The 25,385-nt window shown below is 47.2% G+C and overlaps 1 protein-coding gene and 1 long non-coding RNA gene across 6 annotated transcripts in view; both read right to left on the minus strand.

Moving 5' to 3' along the window:
• Window positions 1-9,924, minus strand: part of PIAS1 (protein inhibitor of activated STAT 1) — a 50,934-nt gene extending 41,010 nt beyond the window's left edge. The window contains exon 1 of one of the 4 annotated variants that reach the window (XM_041468839.1): window positions 9,756-9,924. The gene's annotated coding sequence lies outside the window, so the exon portion shown is untranslated. The other 3 variants (XM_041468834.1, XM_041468836.1, XM_041468835.1) reach the window with 3 other exon arrangements.
• A 1,423-nt stretch (window positions 9,925-11,347) lies between these two features.
• Window positions 11,348-21,751, minus strand: LOC121354585. 2 transcript variants are annotated; one of them, XR_005955300.1, is made up of 5 exons: window positions 19,568-19,726; window positions 18,516-18,986; window positions 16,522-16,810; window positions 15,354-16,011; window positions 11,348-11,707 (listed from the first exon to the last, which is right to left on the minus strand). It is a non-coding gene; the product is annotated as an uncharacterized LOC121354585 (long non-coding RNA). The 2 variants fall into 2 exon arrangements; XR_005955299.1 differs by lacking the exons at window positions 18,516-18,986; window positions 19,568-19,726 and adding an exon at window positions 21,200-21,751.
• Window positions 21,752-25,385: the final 3,634 nt, after the last annotated feature.

Below are 25,385 nucleotides of genomic sequence, written 5' to 3' on the forward strand. Positions count from 1 at the left end.
AGGATGTTTTAATTGCTTCACAACATTGCTCAGCCTCCATGTCAAAAGGAAAAATATAAATAAAGGCATCAAGACATCATCGTGTGGGCCCAAGGAATGGAGTCCATGCCATTAATCAATTATTAATTAGCTCAAGCCTTTTACCAAACTGTGTCAATGTCTAAAAACCAGAGGCACATTCTACCAAACTTTTGGAGCGAACGGAACATGGGAAACAAGTTCTAACACATCTCAGCTTCCCCTCCACACAGCCTGGCACCACCTCCATGTGTTTAAAAACAACAGAACAGCAGAGGTCAAAGGAAACGACGAAAATCCAGTCTGCACACACAAGCTGAGTATTCCTCCAATCATCAATAACTCCTTTAAGAAAAGGAAGGCAGGCCCTGGATGCTCAGCTGCTATTCAAAGTTCTTCTGTTACCATCAGGCTGAGCTGTTCCAGGAGCAAACAATAGGGGAAGGTCATGCATGGAGCCCTGCACTGGCACTCTGGGCTTAACCTGTTCCTGAACACCCAGAAAAGCAGGGCTTGAAGGAGGGAGCATCACTGGCAGAGCCCAGTTTAATGGCCAGAACCTGTGGGAAAAGCAGAGCAGCCAGCCCAGAGCTTTGCAGAGTGACCTTTGCCACTGCTGGGCCCAAGATAAACACAGGTATGAGAACATCAGCTCAGCTGCGAGCACACAAATCACTGGCAGAAATGGTTGGGAGGGAGCAGAGAGGGAAAAAAAAAAAAAATTCTAAATTATGTCAATTCCTGCTTCACCCAAAGGTCCAAGTGTGGGTGGGTTCGGTGGTCTCATCATAAAAAACATATTAAATGATTATATATATATATACACACAGATGAGAAGTGGAAGTGCCAGAGGATGGCAGAAGTCCAGCATGACTTCCCTAATGAAGGAATAATAAAAGCTCAGAGTTTTCAACCTAAAAATAGAGGACCTGGGGACAGCTGTGATCCAATCTAGAAAACCACGAGCAGCACACAGAGATGGACAGCGAGGAGCTCTCTGTCCTCCTCCATCACAACATCCAGGGATGGAGCCACGCTCCAAACAACACAAGCAGGGTCAGAAATCCCTCCCAAAATGCTGAGAACAAAATCAGGTTATAAAGGTTCAAGGAAACCTGGAAAGGCACTTGAAAATAGATTTATTATGGCTCATGCACCCCACTGGAGGCAGAGGGCTGAGCTGGAAGTGGCTGCAGATGGAGGGATATTGCAGGGAGGGGATTTCTCCCACTTTGCCCTGTTGCTGCTTTTCCTCACTCACACCATCCAGGGTGGATGGACCCTTGGTCTGAACCACCACAGCCACTTTTCCATCCCTAAGAACCAGCTTCTAACACGTTTATTTTCAGCCATTTCCTCTAAAAGCCAAGTGACATTGTCGAGAGCCTCAAATAAAAATGTCACTGCAGAAAAGAAAGAGACACATTTTACCAGCAAAGAGGCAAAAGTAGGAATTAACTGAATGAAAACCTGGGTGGACACCCTTTAGAAAAATATTATTTCAAATCCTTGTGATTCAAACCAACAACAGTTCTGATACTTGAAATAAAAAAAAAGAAAATCTGAAGCCCTGCCATGGAGTGGCCTCAGCAGATTCACAGATGAGAGGCTGTTAAATCAACACAGAACCCACCAAAAAGAACAGCTTTGTTTGTGTCCCACGTTCCTGGTGCTGTGCATTTCTAGGTGCACTCACAGCTCCATCCAGAGCCTGAGCAGAGCTACCTCCAACAGCTTTTCCAAGAAGCTGAAAATCTCCACAAATACTTGGACTGCTTCAAAGGCTCTTATTTTGCACCAGGGAAACGAGCTACAACATCTGCACAGAAGTGAGATCATTTTGTCAAGGGAGTCTCGAGAAACAAGATGAGGAATGAATGTATCAAAAACATTCTCATCCACACAACTCTTCACAGGACTCTCCTGCAGCTCAGATCACAGATTTTACCTGAACCAAATTATCCCTACTGCATTTGGCTTCTGCTTTTTGCAAAAAAATAAAGACTAGGGAGCTGCCCCTAAGCTAAATTGCCAATGCAAACTCACTTTGCTGCTATTTTCATCCTATATTCTATTTAGCACACTACCTAACCACTTCTTAGTTGAATATCTTGTATAAACCATCCTGTATAACCCATTTTACAGTTAAAAATCTTGTATAAACCCAGCTTAGAAAAGCCAGGCCTCTAAGTTCTGCCCAGCACAAATTTCTGAGAACACTTCTCACGTGTTTGCACACTCCACTGACCGTGGCCGCAAAAGATGCCACTTCAGTGCTGCAGCCAAGCAAGGAGGAGACTGAGCTCAGTTTTCCACGTGCTTAGAACTAAGGATTTTATGGAGAAGGGGAAGGAGTGGGAGAGCTTTAAAATGGACAATAATTTCATGGAGCCTCCTGGTGAAGATCTGGGTGTCGCCTTCTCCCCTCTGAAGATTCACTGTTTATGAAATTTTAATTTTTGGGAGCAATTCCCACCTTTTCCACTGGTATCAGTGGACAGTCTCAGGAACTACTTTTGCACACTGCTGAGGATGTGCACAAACAGAAATCCTCAGGAGTAAAAACTCCTCGAGAACGCCATCATGGCATGGAATCACCTGCCCAAATCCCATTCCCAGAAATTCTTTGTCAAAGATGTGAGGTCCAGCAGGATGGTCTGGCAGGAGGTTTGGGAACAGGGCTCGTTCAGCCTGGTGGAGAGGAGGCTTTGGAGCAACCTCCTGGCAACCTTCCAGCGTGTCCAGGAGGTCACCACGGAAACAGGCCTGATCCTCCCACTGGAACACAGCTCAAGCTGAAGGAGGAGGTTCAGGATGGAGATCAGGAAAAGGCAAACCAACCCTGTTTTCACCATGAAAGCAGCTAAGCCAGGGAAGAGGCTGTCCACAGAAGTGGTGCCACCTCCACCCCTGGAGGTTTCACAGAGCAGACTGGACCAAGCCCTGAGTGACCTGTTCTGACCCCACAGCTGATCCTGCCTGGGCTGGAGATGCCCCAAGTCCCTCCCAACCAGAGTCACGGAACGATCTGTGGTCAGGATCAAGGAGCAAGGTGTCAAATGGAAAGAAACACCACGAAAAGCCAACGGGAGAGCCCTGCTGAACTCTGGTTTAAAGAATTCAGCATGATAATTTATGTCAGGGCTGGAAACTGGGAAAAAGCACTCAGAATACACCATAAACAGATAAGGGACAGGGAAGGAAGTCTCTAGAGAGATAAAGGGATGCTTCACCATTTGTGCAGGAGGAGTTCCTGGCTGGGTGAGCCCCGAAGCAGGGCAGAGATAGGAGCTGTCCCTTGCTCCCTGTCCTGCTGTCAGGCCTCATTCCCGGATGGAAAGTGGCCACTGGAGCATTTCCTGCAGCCCAGGCAGAGCAGGCAGGGCCCATCCATGTTTACTCCCATGTGTCCAGCCAGCTCATTCCCATCTCCTAACCCAAACACGGGAAGTTCACTGCGGAGCATCTGCAGTGCAGCCCATGAGGTGACAGCACTTATCTCTGTCCCCTAAATAAACTTCCACATGGCCACAGAGTCCCTGCTCTGCTGCAGAGCCCAGAGCTCCCCTCTCCCCAAGCACAGCCTTTAGGAGGCTCCTCTTCCTTCCCATTAATTATCCTGCCACTTCCCATATAAATCTCTTGTATATCATCTCCCATAGACGTGAAGGTCAAGCTCAGGCTGACCTCTGGTCTAATTGTACCCTGGCTTTTCATTTCTTTGTTTCCCATATTCCAGACAAGCCCATAATACCCTCCCACTCCTCCCTAGCCTTGGAATCCAATCTGCAGAGCGCTCTGAAGGGACACAACAGACCAGCAGGGACATCCACAGCCAGCCCCCAATCCCAAAGGGAAAACAAGATGAAGCAAATTGCTGAGCAGCTCCTGGATCAATGCAGCTGCACCAGCCACGGGAGCCTCAGCCAAAGAGGGAGAAGAAAAGGTTTGAATGGACAATAATATCCTGTTCACCTGGCTCCACGGAATTCTGCCTGAAAACCTGCAAGATCAGAGCAAAACTATCATCTCCTGGCCCCATCCTCAGCTCCATATATTCTCAAAGCTTTAATACCTTCCAGTTTGTCTTGTAGCCCCCAAGCTTTTAATTTGCTTTGAAATAGCCACATTTTATGGCAGTGACTACGTTTGAAATGGCTTTGATAGTGTTGAGTAAAATTACAGAAATAAGCAGTCTTTTGTAAGCTCCTTTCTCCTCCTCATCCCCCTCCCTAGCAGAAGATTTTTGAATATCTGCTCTCTCTACTCAGTCTACCTTTAAGAAAGGCATTTGTTTCTGTGAACAGACTGCTATTGAAGGTACTATGTGCAATTTCTGCATCATAAAATCCAATCATCTCCACTTTTAAAAGCCCAAACCAACACTCTCAGCACTTACTGGTCTGCACAGAGCTGGAGCAGTGACAGTGCACAATCAATACCTGAGCTTCAGCAAGAGGATCCCAAAATCCAGCTGCCCCAGCAGTCACTCCTGATGGGCATTTCCCCTTTTCTCCTGCTCAAGAACAACACAAACATTTATTTGTGATTCCTGCAGGCACAATTCTGTTAATCAGAGGTGAAGGGGGGGCAGCACAGGCTGAGGCACACAAGGTATTTACAGAGAGGTTTTTCACGTAAAAGCCGTGTTTGCATTCTTCCCTGAAATCTGGGGTTTTCAAATGGCTTTTACTACTTTTTATGGAGGGTGATAAAGCCAAGTTTTCCATTAGAAGGGCACCTGTAAAGCAAGTTTCTACACTGGAAGCACAGCAGCAAAAGCAAAGAGACATTTCTGACACAGCTTCAGCTCTGGAGGTGAAATTCTCTACTCGTGGAGCCGAGAACCAAACACCAACGCCCCATGTAAGAGAAAAGCCCCAAGAGAAAAAATCCATTCTCCAGCCACAAATCCTCTGGGACACTGAGAGATCCAAAAATTAACCTCTCAAAATGCTGATTCCCAAGCAACCAAGGGACTATGGCTCCAAATTCCATCATTTCAGCAGAGCCCAATGCCATAGAGATGGAAAGCACAACTCACCCTAAGCTTTAGGACAAACAAGAATTCCAGGAGATGATCCAAAGGGTCAGCCCCTAACTCACCCTAAGCTTTAGGACAAACAAGAATTCCAGGAGATCTCTAAAGGATCAGCCCCCAACTCACCCTAAGCTTTAGGACAAACAAGGTTTCCAGGAGATCTCTAAAGGGTCAGCCCCTAACTCACACTAAGCTTTAGGACAAACAAGAATTCCAGGAGATCTCTAAAGGTTCAGACCCCATCTCACCCTAAGCTTTAGGACAAACAAGAATTCCAGGAGATGCTCTAAAGGGTCAGACCCCATCTCACCCCAAGCTTTAGGACAAACAAGAATTCCAGGAGATGCTCTAAAGGGTCAGACCCCACCTCACCCCAAGCTTTAGGACAAACAAGAATTCCAGGAGATCTCTAAAGGGTCAGCCCCTAACTCACCCTAAGCTTTAGGACAAACAAGGTTTCCAGGAGATGCTCCAGAGAAAGGACAGGGCTGGGGCTATCTCAGAACAATTACAGGGAGCACTCCAGCCTCAAGTGCCTGAAGCTCTGGTTTGGTTTTCACTCTAATGGCACTGAAGAGAGAACTGACGAGAGGCTGATTTCCCCGAGAAGAGATTCCAGGAACTCCATCCCACCGTGCCAAACGCATTAGGGACAAGCCTGCCCTCGCTGGGCTCTGCTGGATGCAGGGCAGGGTATAAACCACAGCACTCAGAGGCTCCATCCCTATAAATAACTTCAATATCAGAGGTATCCGAGCTCCCCACACCCTGCTCCATGGGATGTTGTTAACTGTTTCTCTTGTGTGCCTGACCCATGAATATTCTTACCGATGGCCAGGCAGTCCTGAGCACTTCTCCTCCCTGCAGGAACGTTTTTCTCGTGCAATAAAGCTGAATAAGGTGCACCTCCTACCTGCTTCTAACTGGGATTTCAAAGTACCTTTATAACCAAAAGAAAAATCATCTGTAAATCCATTAAAAGTAACTACTACGAAGGGCTGGTGCTTCCTCCTGAAGTGAATTTGACTTGCAGAGACCCACAGATCCTCCCAGGACGGGGAAGGTTTACCCAAAGTTCTCTGGCACTGTATTTATGTGCACGCAACAATCTGGGGTTTCTTGGCAATAAAAAAGGGTTATGGATTGAGGCTTGGACAGTTCAGCTGCCAATTTTATCCCTCTGATACCTGCAACCCCAGTGCTGATGACCTAAAGCTCAAAAAAAAGATACCCAGCCCAAAAATCAGTGCAAAATACAATTCTGCTGGCACACACCAAATTAGAGCACGAACAAACGTAATCCACGGGCTCAGATAACAATGAAAAGTAGATTATATTTACTTTAATCTCAGCAACACACAGCCACAGCAACTTATAAAAGGATTAAACAGGAAGAGCTCGTAATGCAGAAGTGTAAAATTCTAATTGAACACCGAAACAGGTAGATGATGTTTATTAAAATTAGGGATGCAATGCCACAGGTCACTGTTTTTTGTCACTGTTATCCCAAAAGTGCCTCCCTGGATTTCAGGGAGGGGTATTTCCCAACTGAGAATATTTCTAAGAGGTTTGTGTTCCTCACCATTGTGTGGAAATGCTGTGATGAATTTTCATTCAAACTCTTGGCTCACTTTTTTTTAAAGTATAAATTATGTCTAACAAGAAACACACCAGGGATCTCTTCAATCCCCAAAGGCACTTTCTTAAAAGGAGAGAGAACAAAGGAGAAAACCTCCCAGCATGTGCTTTCCAAACCAGCTTCTTAGGACAGTATCAAGAATGACAATACTTGAACATAAGCTTTTCTTTTTCATTCTTTGATCCGTGGTTAATTGAATTGATTATTGCAAACTGTGTAATGATTTCCAAAATGCTGGAGTGGAAGGCAAAGATCACAACAATCTAATAACCAATTTAAAGAGATGTAAGAAATATTGAAGGAAAGATTTAATCACTCAAGTATACTCCTTCCAATTAGAAAGAGCTTTAAATAGCTTACCTTGAGATAAATTAGAGTCTGGGTGCAATTAGACAGGAATAGTAATTAAGATCAGGAAAATTCACATATGCCTCAGCCTATGGAGTGAGGGAGGAGTCTGCAGAAGAACAAACTTTGCAGTTACCTTATTTCAGCAGCAGAAAGGGAAACATACTGCTTCAATTTATCCCAACCTTCCCGAGTACCCAGGAATTCAGGAACCTCACCAGGCTGGGATCTGCAAAGTTGTGTTTCATCTTATCTGATTATTTTTTTCCCCCCACAGAACAAACAATCCCAAATGGGGGCAAAAAATGCTGAAAGGCTCTCGCTTGTGGGAAAAAAATACATTACGGGAAAGGCAATTTCATGATTAAAACTCCATGAAAAATTGTGGCAAGTCAGACTGACCACTGCTTTTCTGGAGAGAGCAAGAACTTTAATTTTCCTTTGGCAATAGCACCCATCATATCACATTCCCCAATTTCCACATGTGGCACTCCCCACACATAGCCCCAGGGTTCTTTGCACGGGAAGGCAACAAAGTTTTAGAAACTTGAGTAAGTTTTTCTGACAAGCTTCTTCTGGCCAGGCAAGAGTCCCTGCCCAAGTATTACAGTTGATTTTAGTTTTTAAAGGTCACTAAATCTGAAATCAATCCCATTTGCTAATTAATCAGAGGTTTATAAACCTTAAGAACTTTAATTTTCCTTTGGCAATAGCACCCATCATATCACATTCCCCAATTTCCACATGTGGCACTCCCCACACATAGCCCCAGGGTTCTTTGCACGGGAAGGCAACAAAGTTTTAGAAACTTGAGTAAGTTTTTCTGACAAGCTTCTTCTGGCCAGGCAAGAGTCCCTGCCCAAGTATTACAGTTGATTTTAGTTTTTAAAGGTCACTAAATCTGAAATCAATCCCATTTGCTAATTAATCAGAGGAGAACCATACAAGGTTTTACCTAAGAAAATAATTAAAGGAATTCAGGAATTCACTGGTCATTCTTCAAAGAGCAGAGTCTTAATCACAAACCCTCCCTCAGCTACCTTTCAACTCCCAAAAAAAAGAACTTAAAAGCACGTTTTCTGGGGATTTACTCCTGCTTAAAAAATAGCCAGTGTCCCCAGCCACGATGCCAGAGCTTTCCACATTTTTCTGAGGAGCACTCAGCTCCTGCAGCACCTGAGAGCCTGGAGAGCTGCAGGGTGACAGCTCCAAGCCCAAGCAGGAGATTTTGTGCCCCCTCTCCTTCTTGACAGAGCAGGACCCACCCATGCACCTTCTTAATTCTGTACTGTCTAAAGACAAAAAAAAAAAAAAAAATTAAAAAAATCAGAACGTCCTGAGGTCTTCCAGAATTTATGAAGTAATTACTTTTTTGTTAAGCAAACTGCCAAGCTCCCATCGGTACAGAAAAAAGCCCAACTTTTCACAGAGTGCCATCCTCCAGTCCCTGCCTGCAAGCACCACTCAGTCATAACCTGAACAGAAAACTGAAATTGAGAATAAAACAGTAACTTTGGCATTTACCCTCCACATCACTGAGGCAGCACGGGCACTTTAGGAAATACAAATTTAAAAAACTCTGATTTTTCTCTACTGGTTCTCAAGAAGGAGATTTCTAACAGTGATCAGTGAAGGGTTTGGAATGACTTTATTCCCTGTCTCCCATCTCTCTGAACTCCTTTTGAGTCCCTCTTGCTAATAAAGGCATCACATAAAGCCAAGCTGGCTGCTGTGCACCACGAAACTCTGGCAGTTACTTACCAAAACACACTATTCCATTTGCCACGCTAAAATTAACAAAAAGTTGAGCACCGAAATCACATCTTAACCCTTTGATCTCGTTATGTGGGAAGCAGAGCTTGAAAAGAAAAAAGGCTTAAGGACTACACAGCTCAAGCAACACAATGTGGTCTGAAGACACCCAGAAAAACGAAGGCCAGAGGAGGATTTAAAGGAGGATCTGAAGGCTCCTGACCCACACAAGCCAGAACACACCCAAGATTTGATATTTCTTCACCTGCTGACAGCTCCTTAAGCATCTAAAAATGAAAGCGCACGGTACCTTTGATACACAGAAAACCGAGATCTACCAAACCTCAGGGGAAAGACAGAATATTTCCTTAGTCATACTTGACATATTCCGTAGTTTATCTTACACATTTCAGGCGCCCGTGCCCGTACACATTTCACATCCACCTGATCCGTGCCCGCTCGCTCTGCGAACTTTAAGAGGCAGGAGCCCTCCTGGTGAATAACGACCCTGTGACAACTGCGAGGAAACTCTGGAACTTTTAACACCCTGCAGGGTGTGCAGGGCACAGTCCGCACCCACACACGGCCTCAAAGCGCCCGCAAAGTTTCGGGGGGGGGGTCTTTTCCTGGGATTTTTGGGCGGATGCTTACCACCCTCTATCCTGCGGCTGCTCTTCCTCAAAACTGCTGATTCTTCTGCGCCTTAGGAAACCCGAAGTTCCGCGTTCGGCAGAGCTCCTCCCGCTCCTGCCCCCCGGGTGAGCGCCCAAATCGCCCCCCCCCCCAAAATCCTCCAAAAACGCCCCAAACGCAGCGACCCCCGCCCGGGCAGCGCCGGCCCGGCTGCGGGGCGGCTCGGAGCGCCCCGTTTCCATGCGTTCCGCAGGATGACAGGGACCGCCGCCAGCTCAACACCGCGGAACTCCTCCACATCTGCTTGTGACGTTCTTTATTTACCGGAGGGGCGGCGAGCCGGCCTCCCCGGCGCGCTCCCCCCGCTGTCACCGCCGCTGCCGGGGGTCGCTCCCGCCGGACTCCCCTGCAAACTTCGCGGGGCGCCCGGGGCTCCGTCCCCCGCCCCGGCAGCGGCCGCGCCGCCCCCCGCGGGGGCTCCCCCGGCCGCCGCCCTCAGCCCGCGGCGGCGCACCCCCGCCGGCCCCCCCCCCCCCCCCCCGCCGCCCCGCCCGCCCGCAGCGCGCAGCGTTTGAATCGCGGCGCCATTTTGTGCCTCCTCGGCCGGGCCGTCCCCGCCGCTCCGAGCCCTCGGCCCGGGGCCGCCGCGCCCACCGGGCTCTCGCTGCGGTTCCCGAGCCGCCTCGGGGACGCCGTGTGGCCGCCGCCCTGCCCGTAAAGTTTCGCCGTGCGCGGCGCGGCCCCCGCGGTGCTGCCGGCCCCGCTGCGCGCTCCGTGAGGGGCGCGGGTCCCTCCGGGCGCCCCGGCTCCCCTCAGCGCCGCGGATCGCCACAGGGCAGCGGTGGATGTGCCTTCCTGCAGTAATAAATAAATTGATTAAAATGGGATTTTGCAGCTCCGCGTCCTGCTAGTTAATCCGCGGGTTTAAGATCTTTAAGAGTGGAACGGGATGGGGCCGTGGTACCTCAGCGGGCGCCGGCGGAACCTCCGGCTTCTGGTCTGCACCAAGCGGGAAATGATGAGTTTTATTTTGGGGAATTGTGAGTTTTGTTTCCCTGGGCTAGTGCGGAGAAGTTCAGCAATCACCGTGAGCTCCCCCGGGTTTTCCTGTTACCGATGAGCAGCAGTACAGGTGTTTTAGGAGTCCCAAAGAGCAGAGAGTTGGGATCCAAATACGCTCATTTCGTGTCAATTTTGAGCGAAATTTGTGTTCTTCAACAGCAAGCCAGGTAGTACAGACGGGGAAATATCTACCAAAATTCTGCCTGGCGAGATGATGGCATCAGTTGTGAATTTGGTGTGTAGGTCACTGTAGCTTCATTCAGCTTTTTTCTACCTGTGTGTTATTCCGTAAATATAGATCACCATGACAATTTCTCTCCTTGGCCTTCACCTTAATGCACAGAACAGAACAAAGAAGACAAAATTTCCCGGTTTTCCACAGCTGCCATAAAATCCATCATCCTACATTCAGAAAGCACTTTGATTACGGGCACTGAAAATAAAATAAAGCTTTAATGTCTCAACTCTGCAGATTCAAACAAGGCGTGCAGGGAACCTGGGGTAAGATAACCACGAGTGGCAGTTACAGAATTTAAAGTTAAAACATTTGACTCAGAGGGTTATCCATTGTTTAAAATTAATAGTTTGTGTTAAGGGAAGAATGGGAGAGAGGTGTTAAATGTGGTTAAGGACCTTTTGATACAACACTGTTTATTGGTAAGATTATTTATATGAAGTCCTAGAAAAACAGCTCCTAGTGAGTAGGGATGACAATGGAATGGTATCAGGATGTGTCACATTCCATCAATCCTGGACAAAATTGTATGGATTTTAACCAAGGTGGTCACACATACTTAACCTAGAAAAGGAACATATATCAATTATATGAACATATATAAATATGTGAACATATATATAAATTATGTGTTTAATAAGCAGATTTTTGATGGCATCCTGTTTGTGGTAAGGATATAATGAAGTCTGATGCGCTGAGCAAAGCACAGCACTCACATCTCTTTCCAAACTTTTCATTTCCCACCGTTTCACCCAGAAATCTTCTCCAGCCTGGCAGGAAACTCCTGGCTGACACCCCTCTTCCTTCACCCCTCATCCCAATTCCAATGCCCGCTCTTCTCCTGGAGCTCTGCCGCGTTCAAACGAAGCGCTCGGAAAATGAGCAGCAATTAGAGGAGGCTGATGAGCAGCACTGCGTGTGATGAAGATTTCTCTCGCTGTCTGAAAGGCTGGTTTGGGGAGGGGGCAGGGTGAGATAGCTAAAAAAAAAATAAAAGTCAGATGACTCCAGCACGCCCACGGCTCCCAGAATTAGCCCGTCTATTTCAGTGGTCTGAGGCAGCCCAGTGCAGAACCCTTTCGTTTGAAATTATTAAACACGTGTCATAATCCTGAGCTGATATGATCAATGAGTTCACAGCCAGCTGAAAGAATTTGGCCTCAAAGCTCTGTAATTGTGCGGAGACAAATCCTCGGTTTATTCCAATTACTTTTGTATTTTTTCCCCCCGAATGAGGCTGCTGCACAGCCAAACTAGCTTTTCCTCTGCTTCTTCACTTCCTACCAAATTCAGTGGGATGTGGACATGTGCTTCAAGTGTTTTGCTAAATCATGGCACAACACTATCAAACTTGACACGTGGCCATAAACCACAGCGTCCTCTCTCAAAACTTGCTTTAAATAAAACAGCCCCAGAATGGCTTCGGCTGCATTAAAATAAGGAAGCAAACTAAAAAAGGGGATACAGAAAATCAGGTTTAAAATGGTCCTGCCAGTGTTTTTTTTCCAGCCAAACCTCACCCAGGCTCTTCATTTTTTTTTTTTTTTTTCAGTTTGGGCTTTTTGATAGTCACTCCCTTTTCAGTGCAGAATATACTGGAGGTTGGAGAAGAAACTTAATGAGAAAAACAATCTGCAGTTCTATTTTTAGGCTATTATTTACATGTAGTGAAATTTTGTTCCTCTCTGCTCCCGAGGCTCAGATGATGGTTTATCGCCAAAAAAAGCCTTTGTCAACACGCAGTCATTTCCAGAGGTGCTCTCAGTGGCTCCAGCTGTGGCAGTGATGGCAGCGCTCAGATTGTCCAAAAATTAAATCTTTCATTCTCTCTCCATTTCCAAAAGAAAATACTGGGATGCAACTGGAGTAGGGGAGAACAGCCCCAAAACAATCCTCCAGTTGTCCTCCTTCTGAGCTAAAGCTATGGTGTTTTATGATTTTTAATCTCTGTGGGGAGGGAAAACGAAAGATCAAGATTTCCCTCAACCTTCCAAAATTTTGATATTTTCAATTCCCAGTTTTGCAAAGTTGCATTTCCCCCTTTTGGCCATATCACAGTAAAATAAATTATTTGAGAATCTGTCTCCTACCCCCCATTTCTTTTCTTTTCCTCTTCTGTAACTTCCCAAAAAAATGTATCGTGTCACATAACTCACATGCTCAAAGCCATGTTCAGACACAATAATATTTTTTAAAGATATGCATTTTTTCTGTGAACATATTGTTTTCATTAGTCTGAGTATCCACGAATTCCCTCTTTGCCTAATAATGCAAATTTACTCTTTGCTTAAAAGTAATACAAGAGCATTTCTGAGCCTGAATAAAACTGATTTAATGAGAGACTCTCAGTTACTATTTCTTGATAGAAAACACAACCAAGCCCTTAAAATCCCTTTATTGCTGAGGTTGAAGTGTGTGAAATACCCTTTTCTGAGGGACAGAAAGAGGAATATTTTAGTGAAAACTACTTGGCTGCACGAGAAGACAATGGAATAGCCAATATCTGATAAAATAAACCCATTTTTAACTTTATAACAACACATGTGGCTCCTTGTGCTGAGCAGGAACTTGATGTGGAGCGGGCTGGCACGAACATCTCCCCAAAATCCACATCCAAGAGCAATATCAGACCAAATTATATCATATTGTGTTTCCATCCTCTCCCAGGCTGGGCCCAAACCAGGGCTGCTGCTGAGAAAAGAAACTGTGCAATGAAAACTGCCAGAGGGGGAGTTCAAATCTGAATTTAGGGAGCGATCCTGGAGCATTTGGGGAGCGTCACCCCAGCAGTGGCACTATGGAAAGCGCATGCAAATGAGTTTCTGGAATTGTTAATGAGGTGGCGGTGTGACACATCCCTCATGTCCCGGTTCTTTCTTTCCCTCCTCTGACATCCAGGCTGTGCTCACACGCTGGAGTTCACAGCCCGCCCTGCCTTTGCGCAAACTCTGCCTCGCTGCCATGTCTGCAAACCTCTACAGCAATTCACATTTCTCACCTCGCTCTGGGACTGCCCTGCAGACCCAGGCTGTACTCCTGGCCTGGAGTGACAGAATTCCCAGCCGTATTCCCAGCCTGGAATCACAGAATTCCCTGTCTGGAGTGACAGAATTCCCAGCTGTATTCCCAGCCTGGAGTGACAGAATTCCCAGTTTGGAGTGACAGAATTCCCAGCTGTATTCCCAGCCTGGAATGACAGAATTCCCTGTCTGGAGTGACAGAATTCCCAGCTGTATTCCCAGCCTGGAATGACAGAATTCCCATCTGTATTCCCAGCCTGGAATGACAGAATTCCCAGTTTGGAGTGACAGAATTCCAAGCCCTTATTCCCAGCCTGGAATGACAGAATTCCCAGCCTGGAATGACAGAATTCCCAGCTGTATTGCCAGCCTGGAATGACAGAATTCCCAGCTGTATTGCCAGCCTGGAATGACAGAATTCTCAGCTGTATTCCCAGCCCAGAATGACAAAATTCCCAGCCTGGAATGACAGAATTCTCATCTGTATTCCCAGCCTGGAATGACAGAATTCCCAGTTTGGAGTGACAGAATTCCAAGCCCTTATTCCCAGCCTGGAATCACAGAATTCCCAGCCCTTATTCCCAGGCTGTACTCCCAGCCCAGAGTGACAGAATTCCCAGCGGTATTCCCAGCCCAGAGTGACAGAATTCCCATCGCGGCCCCTGTCACTCCCCAGCCCCACAAGGCCCTGCAGCTGCAGGACAATGGCCATGGCCACCACAACCAGCCCCTTCTTGCCCAGGATTTGCATTCTCGGGATGATCCTGGGGTGGGAGGGGCTCCCAGTATCCCCCAGTCCCCCGTCCATGTCTGTACTGGTGTGGGCCACCTGCCCGCAGATGGGGGGGGGACACCTGGGGACAGGGTTGGGGACACCTGGACAGGATTTGGGGACACCTGGGGATATTTGAGACAGCACTGGGGACACCTGGGGACATCGGGAACAGGGTGAGGGACACCTGGGAATGTTGGGGACAGGGTTGGGGACACCCAGAGACACCGGGACCAGGGCTGGGGACACCTGGGGACAGGTTGGGGGCACCTGGACAGGGTTGGGGACATTGTAGACAGCAGTGGGGACACCTGGGGACATTGGGGACAGGGTTAGGGACACCAGGACCAGGGTTGAGGACACCTGGGGACATTGAGGATGGGGTTGAGGGGGTCTAAGGGACACCAAGACCTGGGGCACGTGAGGACACTCTGGGGACAGGACTGGGGACACCTGGACTATCAAAACCAGCCCTGGGGAAACCTGGGGACACCAGGACCAGGGCTGGGGACACCTGGGGACATTGCGGATGGGGTTGAGGGGATCTAAGGGACACCTAGACAGGGTTTGGGGACACCTGGGGACATTGGGGATGGGGTTGAGGGGTTCTAAGGGACACCTAGGCAGGGTTTGGGGACACCTGGGGACCTCGGGAGCAGATCTGGGGACAGCTGGGATGACGAGGAGGAGGAGGAGAGCTCTGAGGTGCCTCCCAGGCCGAAGCATCCCAGGATTCTGGGAGCTGCTGGTCCGTACTGGGACGAGGTGTGGCCAGCCCAGGGGAGGTGACAGCGTTTCCTGCCCCAGCATCCTCTCACCTTCCTTTTACTCACCTCAAATTCACTCCTGGGACTTCTTTCCCTGGAAAAACTGCCCCTGTTGGGTGGATCTGCTTGCTTTTCTCCAGGCTTTTATTTGAATTATTCTATTTATTTCATTTTTTCTGAAATTAAAACTGGAATGGTTCTGTCTCTGAGAAGAAATGGTCATTCCTGAGATATTCATCTCCAGTTGGAAAAGCATTTCCTTTGGCCGAGTTAAATCCCCTTTTTTTTGTCAACAAAATTCCATTTCCATGAATCACAATTGGGATTTTTTTTTTTTTTTTTTTTGGTCATTAGCACCCATTTTCATAATTTGTGGATGCAGCACGAGAAGAAAGAATAAAAAGCAACCACAGCAGGTCCGGGGGAGCTGAGAAATTCAAAGCCAGGCAAGACTTAAAACATCAGATCCTCCAGAAGCTTCAAGTTGGCCAAAAACTATTCAAACCTGAGGAGAAAAACTCCAGAAAGCTGCATTTATTTCCAAAATGTCATCACAGAGGTGAGGGAGGCTTTTAATTGCACTCTCCACACTTCCAGCATCAACAAACCCAGGGTTTCACTGGGAGGAACTCTCTCATTCCAATTAAAAGTGATTTTTTAAGGCCCCAGTGCTTAAGTCAGAAGTTGTTTCCACAGATAGTAAATGATTCTTAATAAGCAAAGCCTGTGGCAATAAAACAAAGAATAAAAATAATTCACATTTTCCAGAACTTGGAGAGTGAGTCCTTCGGATGTTCCCCCATCCCTCCACTCACAGAGTGCATGTAAAATACTGATATTTCCATATAATCTGAATTTATAATCATTTTTCCCAGAGAGTGATCTAGAAAAAGGCCTGTTCCAATTTGAGTCTCTTTCCTGTCCTATAATTCCCACTGTGGACCACACATGGAATTCCTACAGAGTAGATTTTGCTCCAAATTTCTTTTTTTTTTTTTTTTTTTTTTTCCTAAAAAGCAGCAGCAGCCAGGCTGTGCCCCGAGATGGGCTCAGCTAGGAAAAAAAAAAAAAAAAAAAAAAAGAAAAAATCTTCATTTTTCACCCAATCCCTCTTCTTCCAGCATCCCCTGAGTCATGGGAATGCTGCAAATAAAGCTGAGCTCCAGCAGCAAGCAGAGTTCATTTCAGATGGCTCATGTGAAAACAACCCAGCTAATTATGCTGCAGTAATTACCTGAAAATTATATGTATGTTGTTTTTCCAGCAGTCAATAGTGCTATTTTTGAACTTCTCATTGTTCTCATGGCCTGCTGGAGTCACGTTGTCTCGAAATCCTCTTTTTTTGGCTCATCACTCACTCACCTCTGGACTGGGGAGGGTTTTTCAGGAGAAGTTTCACCTGCAGCATTTTCTCTGCAGCTCAGATCCTCGCCTGTGCTGCATTTCAGAAAATATTTCCATTTTAATGGTCCTTCAAATAAGAATTACGAGGTCCTGACTCGACATCCCATCAAGATTTCCTCCTGAAAAATCAAAAAATGAAACATTAAAATCCTGGAAATTGGTGGATCCCTTACTGGGATCATCCTGATTTGGAAGAGTTCCATTTCCTTCAGCTCAGATCTTCACCTGAGAAAATATTTCCATTTTAATGGCCTTTCAAATAAGAATTACAAGATCCTGACTCAACATCCCACCAAGATTTCATCCGGCAGATAAAAAATCCTGAAAATTCATGGATTCCTGGCTGTGAGCATCCTGATTTGGAAGAGTTTCATTTCCTTCAGCTCAGATCTTCCCCTGTGCTGCATTTCAGAAAACATTTCCATTATAATGGTCTTTGAAATAAGAACTACGAGGTTCTGACTCAAGATCCCATTGTTTCCTCCCTCCCATCAAAAATCCTGAAGAATTCCTGGATTCCTGATTGGGATCATCCTGATCTGGAAGAGTTTCATTTCCTCCCCTGCCCTGGGTGGGGTTTGTGATCCTTGTCTGGTTTTTTTTCCTTTCAAGAGCCACCAATAAAAGCAGCTGAGTGTCACACCCCACTCCCAGGAAGGGAATGCTGTCAGGCAGCAGGGCTGGGAAAACGGGAGGCTGGAATTCTTGGATCAATCCCAAAAATCTCCTGCCACATTCCCTGTGTTTGCCCAAATCCGTGGGGTAAAACGCACTCGGAACAACTCCTCGGGGAAAGGGAGATGCTGCTGATAAAAGGTGTCTCCCTGGACTGCTGAGAGGAAATTAATTAACATTTGGAAAAGCACTTTGAGATTCTTGGATGAAAGATGTTGGAGCTGGAATGCTGGCAACATTCAAATAAGTTGGAATAACGTTAATATTTATTGCACACAGCGCTTTCATCTTCAAAGCTCTTTACCAACATCAATGAGTTAACAAAGAAAATATTAATAAAGATTGTATTTACCCATTAAATTACTCTCCCAAAGCATGGATAAATAGAGCTGCCTCCAGTTTAAAAAATAGTATTTAAAAAAAAGCTGAACCCCATCTCCAGTATCAGGCACTAAATCCCTGGTGGGGCTGTCCATGGAAAACCAACTTGGAACAAGGAATTATTAATTTATATTGTGAATGAGGAACTATTTGTTTGTACTTTTAATGAGGAATTGTTAGCTTATACTTTTAAACGAATTAATTGGACCTATTTTAAACTAGTTAATTGGATCCTAAACCTAATCCACCACAACCAGGGTGAAAAACCAGGATGGCAAAGGGGGAAGGAAGAGCAGTGCTTGGAAAAAGGATCTGGTTGGTGAGCAGGAATTCCAGAATCCCTGAGGTTCGAAAAACCCTCCAAGGTCATTGAGTCCCAAAAATTGCCCTCCCAAATCACACAAATACAGCTGCCTCCAGCTAAAAAACAGCTTTAAAAGAAAAGCTGAGCCCCCACTCCAGTACCATGCACTAAATCCCTGGCAGGGCTGTCCATGGCAAACCAGCTTGGAACGAGGAATTATTAGTTTATATTTTTAATGATGAATTATTATTTTATACTTTTAATGAGGCCAATTGGAAGCTAGGCCTAATCCAGCTTTTCTGGGAATGTATCACCCACTACCAGGGTGGAAAATCAGGATGGCAAAGGGGGAGGGAAGAGCAGTGCTTGGAAAAAGGCTCTGGTTGGTGAGCAGGAATTCCAGAATCCCTGGGGTTGGAAAAGCCCTCCGAGGTCATGGGGTCCAGGCTGTGCCCCATCCCCACCTTGTCACCTGAGTGCCACATCCAGAATTCCTTGGACAGCTGGGACGATGTGGAGGATGAGGAGAGCTTTGAGGTGCCTTCCAAGCCAAACCATTCCAGGATTCTGGAAGCTCAGCATCCAGGGCTGGGGACTCCAGACCTCCCTGAGCTGGCACTTCCAGGAGGAGGAGGAGGAGGAGGATGTTTGGGTTCGTTGTGTCTTTGGGATAAACTCCAGGGAAGGGAGGAACGCTCTGTTCCACGGGAAGAGGTGGAACCCCGGGGGAGCTCCCAGACTAAACCATCCCAAGGAGCTGCACTCTCCTTTTTCATTTGGAAGTCAATCCTTGCTGGCACAGGCACAGCTCTGCCATTATCCCTGGGAAGCTGTGCCCAGCAATTTACGGAAAACCAGTAAAGGAGAGAGCACTTCCAAGTGCATTATCTGCATTGATTGCAAACGCTCACGGGGCAGCCGGGGCCCTCCCCCAGCTGGAAAGATAAAGAGCACTTCCAGGAGAAACCAAGATAAATAAACCAAGATAAAGAAATAAAACAGGGGGAAGCATTCTGTTGTGATTTATCCCAAATCCCCCCCGCAACAACCCTGATTTATCCCCAATCCCACCCGTTTCCATCGGTCTCCCTGAGCAGAGTCTCCGGGCACTGGTGCACTCGGATGCATTCCAGCACATCATGGGCTGGGATAGATTTTTTAGAAGCCCTCGGTGCTCTGCACAGGCTCTGGAGGTTGTTTTGGGCAGCCCATCGATGCTCACACAAATATTCCTGCTCAGCGTGCCCTGCGCTCGCCGCTCCGGGCTCCGGCTCGCCAGATGTGCGTGCCACAAACACAAAGCCCTTCCCTGGATTTTTCCAGGCTTGCTGTCGAAAACACCACATTATCTGGGAAGTGTTTTTGGGTCTTGTCAGGACCGGGGCAGCTCCTCCAGAGCTGGCTGAAGGCTTTACAAACTCAGGCACACATTAAAGCACCCCAGTTAATCTCCTATACAACCCCAGCCAGGCAGAGCTTCAAATACGTCTCGTTTTGGAGGGAAATCAAACGTTACCTTTGGGAAATACGCTTATTATTAGCATTAGACACGGCTTTTGGGCTCCTTCCAGCGACTTTGCTGCGTTACAGGCGTTGTGTTACCGGCCTTGCTTTGTGTCCTGGATTTCCGGGCAGGCGGCGGGGCTGAGCCCTGCTGCTGCCTTCAGAGGGGTTTGCAAACATTGATTCTGGTCCTGACGCCTCCCGGCTGGCTGGGCCCGGGCAGCAGAGCACTCTGCTGGGGAAAACAGCACGGGAGCTCCAGCTGCGTGTTGGAGGCTACGTTTTGAGGTTGTATTTATGTTATAGTCCAAGGTTTTTTACTTATGTTATATAAATTTATTGTATTTTAATTCATTATATATATATATATATTTACTTATATTTATATTATTATATATGTAATTATATAAGTATATCATATAAATAAACTATATCTATTTTTTATATTTTAATACATATATAAATTATATCCATAAATTATATAAATATAATATATATTTACTTATATCTATATAATTACATAATATTTCACATTACTATTATTACAATTACATTATTATTGCATATTATTTACATATATTAATATAATATTTCTATACATAATTTTATACTATATCATATTTATATATCATCGTATTTTAATTTTTATTTTTGTAGTTATTTTATTTTTTATATTTTAAGATTTAATTTTTTAAAATTTAGCGTAACATGGTTTTATTTTAAATTATAAATGTATATATTTTTTTAATATTTAAGTTTAGAAGGTGTTTTTATGGTTTGATATTAAATTTTGTGTTTAAGTTTTAGTTTCTAGGTTTAAAGTTTTAAGAGTTTATTGTATATTAATTTTTTTTTTAATTTAATTTAAGTGAAGCACTTTAGTGATGGCCCAGACTGACAGCCAAACAAACAGCCAAGGTCTTTTCCTCCCCACGTGGTCTCTCCATAATCCTCCATTTCTCTCCTAGATCAACAGGTTCCTCTTTATTTGTCCCTGTCAGCTCTGGGCACAAAGAGCCTTTTGTGCGCAGCTCTGCCCCAAACCCTCCGCAGCTTTTCCTGCCCCTTCCCTCACATCACAGCCTCGGCCCCACCAGGGGAGACAACATCCCTTGTCCTGACATCAGCACGGACCCTGCTGCAGCACCAGCCAGCGAAAAATAAACACCTGAGCCTGATCTGCTCCAGATCTGCTCCAGAGCTCCTGCCTGGATCCTGCCTGGAGGCACCAGCAGCTCCCAGCACCTGAGCCAGGCAGGAGCTGCCTCTGCCTCTCCTCCTGATGCCTCAGGTTTAATTTTGTATTTTTCAGGTTCTGGGCTGCTTTAGTGGGTGGGTCTGGGCTTCACATTGGGGATGGTGAGCTCTGCACAGAGCAGGGAGACAAAACAATTCCTGCTCCAGCTGGGCACCAAGGACAAATGATCCCAATCTCAGCCCAAGAGCACAAACAGCGTGGAATGAAGAGAGGAAAACGATGCCTCGCTGAGGGACAAGCACCAGGCAAGGAGCAGAAGTCATTGATTTGCCCCGAAATTCTCCCAGTTTTCTGGGATTTGTCACCAGCTTGCACTCAAGCAAGGGGAAGGGTGGGAAAAGCTGCTGCTGGCTTGGAGGGACCTTGTGAGGAACATCCTGCACTTACCACGGGCTGGAGAGAGTTCATAGCCTGGAGCTGGCACTTGCTCTGCACTGTCACAGAAACCCTTTTGTTTTCCCAAGAAAAACAGCTCCGGAGCCAAATTCCAACCTGTCTCCTGCAGGGTGTGTCTTTGCCACATCACAGAAGTGGGTTTTGCTCCAGGTAACCCTACCCTGGAACCTCAAGGGTGGCTCAGGGCTGAGAGGAGAAGGGAACCAACTTTTTTTTTTTGTTATTATTTCACTTCTCTCACCAAGGATTTGCGTTGACAAATGTTTTTCCCAGAGCCTGGCAGGGGGTGGGACTGGTTTCACTTTCCTGGGTGTTTAAGGGCTGTGAAAGCTCAGCCTCGCCGTTTGCTGCTGCTCCAGAAGAGGGAGGAGAAGAACTTCTTATCTGCCCCCGGAGCCCTTATCTGAGCCGGCCAGCTGGGCGGAGCTGGGACAGCAGGAGGGAGAGGACAGACAGCATCTGCAAAGAAATAAAACTGAGAGAAAAGGGGGTTTTCTGCACCCAAAATGCCTCTTGTGACACCTAAAACGCCTCTTGTACACCCAAAATGCCCCTTGGGACACCCAAAATGCCCCTTGGGACACCCAAAACTCCTCTTGTGCCACACAAAACGCCTCTCGTGCCACCCAAAATGCACCCTGTGATGCCCAAAACGCTTCTTGGGATGCCCCAAACCCCTCTTGGGACACCCCAGACCCCTCTTGGGACACCCAAAATGCCCCTTGTACACCCAAAATGCCCCTTGGGACACCCCAAACCCTTCTTGGGACACCCCAAATGCCCCTTGGGACACCCCAAATGCCTCTCGTGCCACCCGAAATGCGCCCTGTGATGCCCCAAACCCCTCTTGGGACACCCAAAATGCCTCTCGTGCCACCCAAAATGCGCCCTGTGATGCCCAAAACGCTTCTTGTGCCACCCCAAACCCCTCTTGGGATACCCCAAACCCCCTAGTGCCACCCAAAATGCCCCTTGGGACACCCAAAACCCTTCTTGGGACACCCCAGACCCCTCTTGGGACACCCCTGCTGCAGCCCTGGGGTCAGAGGCAGAAGGGAGCAGCTCTCCCCGGCCTGGCTGTGCCCTCAGCAGGACAGGGTGGCACCTGTGATGTCTCCACGGGCTCGTGGCCCTCGGGCTCTGCAGCAGCACAGGAATATCTCCAAAAAAACCTCACCCTGGATTTCCTTCACACGGCGTTTGTGCCCCAAAAATTCAGCCTGGAGAAGAGAAGGAGGCTCCTGGTAGAGCCCAAAGCTGCTCCAGGAGAGGGACTTGGAGGGACAGGACACAGGGAATGGCTTCCCAGCGCCAGGGGGCAGGGAGGGATGGGATTTTGGGAAGGAATTGTGCCCTGGGAGGGTGGGGAGGGCTGGGTTGGAATTCCCAGAGCAGCTGTGGCTGCCCCTGGATCCCTGGAAGAGCCCAAGGCCAGGCTGGAGCCCCCTGGGACAGTGGAAGCTGTCCCTGCCATGGGCCTGGATGGGATTTAAGGTCCCTCCAGCCCAAATCCTTCCAGAATTCCATGATAATTCTGGCTTCAACCTGCTCAGCAATACTTTGGAGCAGCACAATTTAAAGCTGGACACCTCAGACAGAGCCACCACCCAAGTTCCAAAAACAAACCATCCCTCACTGGTAACACATTTAAAAAAGAAAATAGAAAATAAAACAAAACCCAGGCAGAAATGTGATGACAGAATTTCCTCCAGAACCTCTGCTACATGAAAATGAACACCAAAGCTTTTAATTTAGCTGAGATTTCACTGCGAAGAGAAAGACGTACAATTTGTTCAGGATGAGTTGACAGATGGGAAAATTAAGTCCTCTGTTATTGTTCCATGTGCTGGATGCAAAAAAATACTTAACACTTGCAGAGGACTTGGAGGGTGGGAAGAGCTCGGGAATATCAGCTGTCTGGACAAAAATGAGAGACAGCAGTGGCTGGGGCCGATCCTGGGAGATGCCACATGCTTCCAGCCTCTCCAAAAATCAGCTTTTTCCTGAGCATTCCTCCCTGTGGGAAAGCCAAGGAATAAAGGGGTGAATTTAACATTAGACCAAAAAAGCAGAATTACACAAGATCCTTTCTGTTTGATGTCTCCACCCAGTGAATTCTTTCAAAACAGTAACTTCTCTCTTCCAGTTGAATTTTCTTTTTTTTTTTTCCTTTTTCTTTTTTCAAGTTGGAAGCCTTTAGCTAAAATATCTTTCTTTTCTCTGCTAGTAAAGACAGACTGTTAGCACTGTTTTTTCCCTTCCCATTGAAGATGTCCTGCAGTTTTCTCCCATCTGGGGATCCAAAATTCTTTCAAATGGTACCAAGAAATAATTGGCACCTCTTGGCCAAAATTGCTGTGGAGTGGCTGCTCCTGTGTTCACATCTGGGCTCTCCCAAACAATAAATTATGGATTAATGGCACATCCTGGAGCAGACTGGAGGCCAAATTCCCCTCTGGGAAGCAGGGTTATGATGGACCTGCTGTACCAGGGATGTTCCCATATCTCCAAGTAAAAATCAGGTGTAAAATGATGGCAGGAAAGGGGTTTAAAAAAAAAAAAAAGGGTTTAAAACAACAAAAAAATGGGATTAAAGCAAAAAAACCCACCCAACCCCCAGCAATATCCCATTACTGTCGTGGTTTAAAGGGCTGGGTGTGGTTTGAGGCGCTCAGGACGCCGTGTCCCACGGCAAGCAGAGGGCTTTGGTGGTGTTTAATTGAGTTTGTTCCTCGTTATCAGCCAGGCAGGCACAGCCCGTCCCTTCTGCTCTGCTGCCCCGGCAGGGCCGGGGGGAAAATCCACACTGCTGCTTCCAGCAGCTGCCAGGAGCCAGCCCAGCCTGGAAAACCCCGGGAAAACATGGACACAGCCACAGCTCTCCCCTGCTGTATCCCAGCTCATCCCAAACCTGCAGGTTTTGCAGAAGGGACCAGCAGGGAATCATCAAGCTGGAAAATCCCTCCAAGAACGGTCCAAGCCCTGTCCCCAGGTGCTGTCCTGGTTTGAAAGGACAGGTGGCTGCTGAGGAAGGCAGGAGCCTCCCCTGAAATGGAAAATGTAACCCACCTCCCTCTGAATTATTGTAATTTGGAAATTAAGGGGCTCTCAGGCAAAGGTATGGGAGCAGGAATTGCAGTTCTTCGTTAGGAAAAATTAAAATAAATAAAAATAAAAATGCAGTAATACAAACTAACACTGCCAGAGCCAGAGCAGGAGCTGAGCCCTGTGGGTCAGGGTGGTGGCACAGTCCCCCAGCCACATCCTGCATTTCCAACCTCAGGCAGTGCCACATTTCCACAGGGATGTCCCAGGAGGACAGTTGTTCGTGGGACACTGGATTACCTCATTCCCTTGGGATCCCTCCCAGGAACTCAGAAGGAAAATCTCCCTGCAGGTACCAAGGGGCTCTCCAAGGCTCAACCCTCCTCCCCATCTCAGCTCCCTTTAGGCAAATCCCCATCTGTGCTTTTAGCCTTTTTCCCCTTCTTTCAATCATTTCTTTGCCCATGGAGATTTTCTTGGAGAAAAAAAAAAAAAGCCAAAAACCCAAAGCAATTTAAACCCAGCCTCTTGTTTTCACAAAACCGAGCTGCGGCGAGCTCTCAGAGCGAGGTTCTGATTTGCCACATCTGTTATTTTTACACCTTGTTCTCCTGCCCAGAGCTCCATGAAAGGTGTTCTGGAACCCCCTGGTGCCACAGAATCCAGCGTGCTGCCACAGCTGGGAGCCCACCTGAGCACTTCAGCCCCAGCCTCACCCTGGGTTTTTGTCTCTGAACATCTTCAGACACAAAGATCCAGCGTGGTGTGGATCCTCCTCTCACAGACACACAGAATGGACAAGTTCATGGAATCATGGAATTCTGCAACTGGCCAGTTCCATGGGCAGAGACTCCTTCCACCATCCCAGGCTGCTCCGAGCCCCAGTGTCCAGCCTGGTCTTGGGAACATCCAGGGGCAGCCCCAGCTCCTCTGAGAATTCCATCCCAGCCCCTCCCAGGGAACAATTCCTTCCCAAATTTCCCATTTTCCAATCTGAAGCCATTCCCTGTGTCCTGTCCCTCCATCCCTCATCCCCAGTCCCTCTCCAGCTCTCCTGAAGCCCGTCAGGCCCTGGAAGGGCTCTGAGATATTCCAGAACCTTCTCTTCTCCTCCAGGCTGGACAATCCCAGC

This window comes from Pyrgilauda ruficollis, unplaced genomic scaffold, assembly GCF_017590135.1.
Source record: "Pyrgilauda ruficollis isolate IOZ18807 unplaced genomic scaffold, ASM1759013v1 scaffold23, whole genome shotgun sequence".
NCBI classification, from domain to species: Eukaryota; Metazoa; Chordata; class Aves; order Passeriformes; family Passeridae; genus Pyrgilauda; species Pyrgilauda ruficollis.